This window comes from Scylla paramamosain, chromosome 2 (assembly GCF_035594125.1).
Source record: "Scylla paramamosain isolate STU-SP2022 chromosome 2, ASM3559412v1, whole genome shotgun sequence".
Taxonomy (NCBI): domain Eukaryota; kingdom Metazoa; phylum Arthropoda; class Malacostraca; order Decapoda; family Portunidae; genus Scylla; species Scylla paramamosain.
Window position 1 is genome coordinate 10,602,298 of NC_087152.1, and position 7,162 is coordinate 10,609,459.

Genomic DNA, 7,162 nt, shown 5'->3' on the forward strand with positions numbered 1-7,162 from the left:
GTTATCTGATAATTATTTTTCCCATGTTACTGATTCATTGGCACTGCTGATACTTTTGGTTTCAAACTAGTGATAATCAATAATTTTAGTTTTTGGAACATGAGCATGTAGAAGTTTTAAACTTCCAAAATCAAATGTAGTTATTTTACTTAAAACAGTATTTTCACTAGTGAAAAGACAGGATAAACAATGAATCTGAATTTTTTCGAAGATTTTTCTAAGTTTCCTATGATATAAGGTAAAAACAAAGATTTGGATTTATCATTTTTTTAAATTTAAAATATCAGTATCATTATTGGTAGTTTTGGAATTTTGGATTTATCAATTTATCAGTTTATTGGTTATCAGGTAATAAACTTATCGCCAGTTACCGATTATCAGTTATCACTGATAAGGTTATTATCAATTTATCAATTATTGTGATAATTTTTTTAGTTATCATGTCCAGCTATGAACAATAACATGCACTGCCTAGTAAAGTATCGGAGTGGAAAGAAAGACTAACTTCAAGGACCTTCATCTTCAAAATACAAAATAATATTTATAATTTTGGGCCCATATTCTACATTGTGCTTATGGTCGACCATAGCTAACTGTCATAGCTAAGAGAATTTATAACCATCAGTCTTATGACAGTCAGAAGTCATCGATCATATCTCAGTCACCATCTGCCGCTAGAACGCACGCTCACAATTTGTCAACTATGACAGGGTGAACCCTGTCATGGCATTTTATGACCAATAATTGAAGTTTATGGGCAACAATATGAGTTTATGACAGTTATGTCTGAAATGTGCCATTTTGTTTCACTATAATCAACAGACTTGGCTATAACAGTTTGTAGAATACAGGCCCTGAACACACCTCATTATTAATGATGAATATTTCCATAACCAACAAAAACTCCCATTTATCAATGACATTTTGCACAATTCATTACATTTTTAGTAGCATGTGCATTATAGGCAATATCTTTGCAAGACTTTACATATGATGTTGTGCAGAAGATTTTCCTTACCTAATGCCTCACTTGAAGAGATTGAGTTAAGGATATATATTTCTGTTTCTGCAGCTCTTGAGAAAAATCTTGCCCTAACTTAGTCTAGAGTGTTATGTTTTTCTTTTTTCTTATGTACTTCAAAGTAACCATAATTCCCCCATATTCACTCTCTTTCTAAACAAAAAAGCATTGCATTCTAAAAGACACTGCTCTTCAGGGGATAGACTGTCATTTTCTTATTCCTGCAATTGTTGCAACTTCCAATAACATTCCATGCTCTGTATATTCACAACTGAGCAATAATACTTCTATTTTTGGAAAGTAAATAGCAAGAAGTAAAAAAAAACTTTCTTAATGTTTTTGTTTTGTATCTATGAAGCTACATTTAAAGCTTATAGCTTTTACAGACCATTGGTAAAGGCAACTGCATAGGATGGATGATTATGGATGTTTAAGCTTATGAACACATTTTTAACTGTCCAGTACAAGTAAGGATTGAACAGTCTTTAGAGCCCTCTCTGCATTATAGTGCCAGAGGCCAGTGGTATGGGAAAGGATATATAGAGGAAATGGCCACCCACCCATGATGCAGGACAACACTTGACTCATACAGTACTCAGTACTCATGGGCTGTCAAGTAACAGAGGCAAGGGCATGAAAAGATTGTCTACTCGTCTCATCTTGTCCGGGAAATTAACTTGGTTGACAGTGGCTGAGTGATTAATATGGAATTTGCATCTGTGATAAACTTTTGGGAAATTTACCTTATAGACTACAGATTCAAGACTGATGTCTTTCTTCTGTCAAAAGTTATCCTGATATTTTAACCACTGTTTGTATTCCAATGCCTGATGTTTTGATGCATCAAGAAATATATCTAAAGCACAACCATGACAGCAAGCAGCCAAGTATCAAAAATACCAACAGGAAAATGATAATTACATCAAAGTGCTAATTCTTTAGAAAATTTGTGGAAACAAATAAACATGTAGTACTATTTAAATAAATTAATCTAACTGTTGACATGTGCCACATCTCCAGGGCTTTTCCACTGAGCATCAGCCTCCATAAGCATGAGCCTGAAGCTTCTTTCTTGGTTTTCTCACTTATCAAATAATTTCAACAACATAATTATTGCAAATAGTAAAATATCATTTCATTAGCCTCTACCTTATTTTCTTTTACAATCTCCATGAAAGCTTTGTTTGAAACTTAACTATCTCTATCCTTGACTTATGCAGTTAATGATACATGCATACTTGTTTCCACAAATTTTTGAAGAATTAATACTTACTTTATATTATTATTGTTTTCATGTTGATATTTTACAAAATTAGCTAATGACAAGGCTAATTTTAATTTACAAGCTGAGTGAAAATATTTAGAGAACAAAAATTTGAAGAAATAACAAAAACATCACAAGTTCAACAATCAGTCGTTTCACCAATATGTGGGAAGCAAGATTGTGGCGTCTGGACCAGCAATAACTATAGCACATTACTGAGTTGTGTCATATGACAAATGTACCACATAGACATATTTCACTTCATTTTTAATCTTACTTGATTGAAAATTCATCCCTATGTCTTTGCTCTATGTTTCAGGATAACAGCCTCAGTCACACAAGTAATGTGTAACATGTCTTTCATGACTTTGGACATCATCTTCTTCATACAAATCAATAAAAATTTACATTTCTGACATTTCTCATTTTTTGTGGCACTAAGACTCTTAAAGGCACTGGCAATTTTTTTCTTGTGGATAAGCTCTTGCTATTCTGAATTATAAGAATCATGCAGTTACTAATGAAACAATGATATATACAACAATATACGTCAGCATTCATGAAATGTCCATGTGTAATGTTAAATATATCCAGTACTGACTTATGTTGGGGTTGATCCAATTTTTAGGGCACAAATAAACAGTCTTACTGTAACAAGAACCTTGTAAAGTACAGTAACTGATGATGACAATGATGATGGATGATGATGGTGATGATGAAAATAACAGAAGTACTGATAGTATTTATGATAAAAAATAGTGATGCTGATGATAATGACGATAATAATAACAATGAGGATGATAATAATAATAATGATAATAATATTAATAATAATAATAATAATAATAATAATAATAATAATAATAATAATAATAATAATAATAATAATAATAAATAAGAAGAAAAGCAACACAATAATAACAGTAATAACATTGATGACAATAATTTATTTATCTATCTATATATAATTTTTTCCACTCAAAACTCTTTTCAGGGAAGTCTCCATTAATTCCTGTTACTGCACACTCTGATTCAGTGATTTTCAACCAGGGTTCCATAAGAAATAAATGTATTACAAATCATGGCAATCTGAATTTAAATAATTTATACTGCTTATTGTTTAAGAACTGTTCATATATATATATATATATATATATATATATATATATATATATATATATATATATATATATATATATATATATATATATATATATGACAAAGTATATGATACAAAAGATAGGAATTCCCTGGAATATGAAATATTCTTTCAAGGGTTCCTTGAGGGTATAAAGGTTGGGAATCACTGCTCTAACCCTTACATTCTCCCCACACCACTTTCTCTCACATACTCTAGCACTCCACCCTTATCCTCTCATTTCACTAGAGATTTTTGTCTCGCACTCACTGCATCTATCACACTCTCTCATCTCCAGATCAAAGGTAACAAAGAAGAAGTGAAAGCTATTTGCAAACAGTACATTAATTTTTCTTTTATTAATTTATTTTTAACCTTGCCTTCTAAACCCTTAAGGGTGTGGCAGAGATTATTTTTGGTTGCTTGGAGAATACACTCATGCACTCACACCCATCCACACTCATACATGCACACACAAGAGGGTAGAGTTCCTAGTATTTTACTCCTGCCATAAAGCAAGGTCGCAAGGTCAGCAAGGAAAAGAGAAAAACTGTTTAATGTAGAGTTTGAAAAGAATATGAAGAAAAGACTAATTCAGAAAAACAGTATAAAATATAAACTGACAGGGAATTAATGTATGAAGATAAGAAAGAAAAAGAAATATGATGTGTTGTTACTTGACAAGTGTAAAGAGCCAAATTTTTCCAACAGATACATAAATGGAAAGATAAAACAAAGTTAAGTTCAGCTGAAAAAGAATGAGTACCCTACAGACGGAAGTGAAATACCTGAATAAAAACACTGGGTAAGAGTTTGAAGTGAACTAGAATAAACAATCACAAGGAAGGAGGTGAGAGATGTAAATAATGGAAATCAGAAGGCTAGATGTGGTGTCAAGATATATTATAAAGGAATGTATATAATTAAGTGTAACTCAAAATCAGTAAAGGTCCTAAAAAGAAGAAACAAACTTAAATGCATAAAGCATATTAGCAAAAATGCAAGCATAGAAGAATCACAGACCCGTATCTCTGACCACTAGTCAGTAAGTTTCTGAAAAGTAATTAAATAAAACAATGGACAGAAAATAAAAAGAAGAGAAGGGAAAGTAACAGAAAATTATTTAAATTTACATGAGGAAGGTCATGCATCACCAATGACTAAACTTTAACTGGAGAGTGACAGATATAACACAGGAATGGAATAAGTGAGCAGAGTGCATGAAGTTAGACTTAAGAAAACATTTCACTAGGTCCCACACTGAAGACTATTATGGAAGTTCAGAAACAATGAAAGATGATAACAGAACTGGGAGACCAATAATGTGACTGTAATTATAATGTGTGTCCAAAATGCTTGCCATTTTTTTGTCACTTTTTGTCACCTAGCACAGCTGTAATAACAAACACAATTAATCAAGGCAGAAAAAATAGATATGATGTTTACCAGCTACAGCATGAGGTACCTTGATATTGCCTAATCATGAGTGACCATTAGAAACCAGGAAACACACAAAAGAATAATCATAAAGCTTCAGGTGTGATATTCTCAGCTAAAGCTTCTTATAAATTCCTGAGCATTTCACTCAAGTTTCATTTTGCCTAAGTGGATATATATATATATATATATATATATATATATATATATATATATATATATATATATATATATATATATATATATATATATATATATATATATATATATATATATATATATATATATATATATATATATATATATATATATATATATATATATATATATATTACATAAGAGGGTCACTGGCCAAGGGAAACAAAACTGGAAAAAAGTAAAATCACACTTAGGTGCCAGTTCCAAAATCAAGAGAATCATCAAAAGTTGAAGGATGTGTCTTGAAACCTCCCTTTTGAAAGAGTTAAAGTCATAGGAAAGAGGAAATACAGAAGCAAGGAGGAAGTTCCAGAGTTTATCAAAGAAAGGGATGAATAATTGAGCATACTTGTTAACTCTTGCATTAGAGAGGTGGGCAGAACAGGGATGAGAGAAAGAAGAAAGGCTTGTGCAGCAAGGTTGTAGAAGGAGAGGAGGCATGCAGTTAACAAGATCAGAAGAATAGTTAGCATGAAAATAGCAAGAGAAGACAGTAAGATGTCAAACACTGTGGCAATAAGAAAGAGGCTGAAGATAGTTAGAGGAGAGGAGTTGATAAGACAAAAACCTTTTGATTCCACCCTGTCTAAAATAGTGATATGAGAGGAAACCCCACATACATGTGAAGCATACTTCATACATGGGCAGATAAGGGCCCTGTACAGAGTCAGCAGCTGGGCAGGGATGAGAAAAACTTAGCTAGAGATAAGATGTGAAGTTTCCAGTTTAGATAATATTTGCAAGTAAAGGACAGACCTAAGATGTTCAGTATAGAAGAAGGGAATAGCTGATTGTCATTGAAGAAGAGGGGATAATTGTCTGGAAGGTTGTGTCAAGCTGATAGATGGAGGAATTGAGTTTTTGAGGCATTGAACAATACTAAGTTTGCTCTATCCCAGTGAGAAATTTTGGAGAGATCAGAAGTCAAGCATTCTGTGGCTTCCCTGCATAAAATGTTTACTTCCTGAAGGGTTGGACATCTAGCAAAAGATGTGGAAAAGTGCAAGGTGGTATCATTAGTGTAGGAGTGGATTGGACAAGAAGTTTTGTTTAGAAGATCATTGATGATAGGAAGAGAGTGGGTGACAAGACAGAATCCTGAGGAACACCATTGTTAATAGATTTAGGAGAACAGTGACCACCTACCACAGCAGCAATAAAACGGTCAGAAAGGAAACTTGAGATGAAGTTACTGAGAGAAGGATAGAAGCCGTAGGAGGGAAGTTTGGAAATCAAAGCTTTGTGCTAGACTCTATCAAAAGCTTTTGATAAGCCTAAGGCAACAGCAAAAGTTTCACCAAAATCTCTAAAAGAGAATGACCAAGACTCAGTAAGGAAAGCCAAATCACCAGTAGAGCAGCATTGACAGAATCCATACTGGTAATCAGACAGAAGGTTGTAAATTGATAGATGTTTAAGAATCTTCCTGTTGAGGATAGATTAAAAACTTTAGATTGGCAGGAAATTAAATCAATAGGATAGTAGTTTGAGGGATTAGATTTAGAACAGTCACTCTTTTTAGGAACAGGCTGAATGTAGGCAAACTTCTAGCAAGAAGGAAAAGTAGATGTTGATAGACAGAGTTAAAAGTGTTTGAATAGGCAAGGTGCAAGCACAGAGGCACAGTTTCGGAAAACAATAGGAGGGAACCCACCAGGTGCATAAGCCTTCCGAGGGTTTAGGCCAGCGAGGGCATGCATATATATATATATATATATATATATATATATATATATATATATATATATATATATATATATATATATATATATATATATATATATATATATATATATTCAATAGGATAGTAGTTTGAGGGATTAGATTTAGAACAGTCACTCTTTTTAGGAACAGTCTGAATGTAGGCAAACTTCCAGCAAGAAGGAAAAGTAGATGTTGATAGACAGAGTTGAAAGTGTTTGAATAGGCAAGGTGCAAGCACAGAGCCACAGTTTCGGAAAACAAAAGGAGGGACCCCACCAGGTCCATAAGCCTTCCGAGGGTTTAGGCCAGCGAGGGCACATTATATATATATATATATATATATATATATATATATATATATATATATATATATATATATATATATATATATATATATATA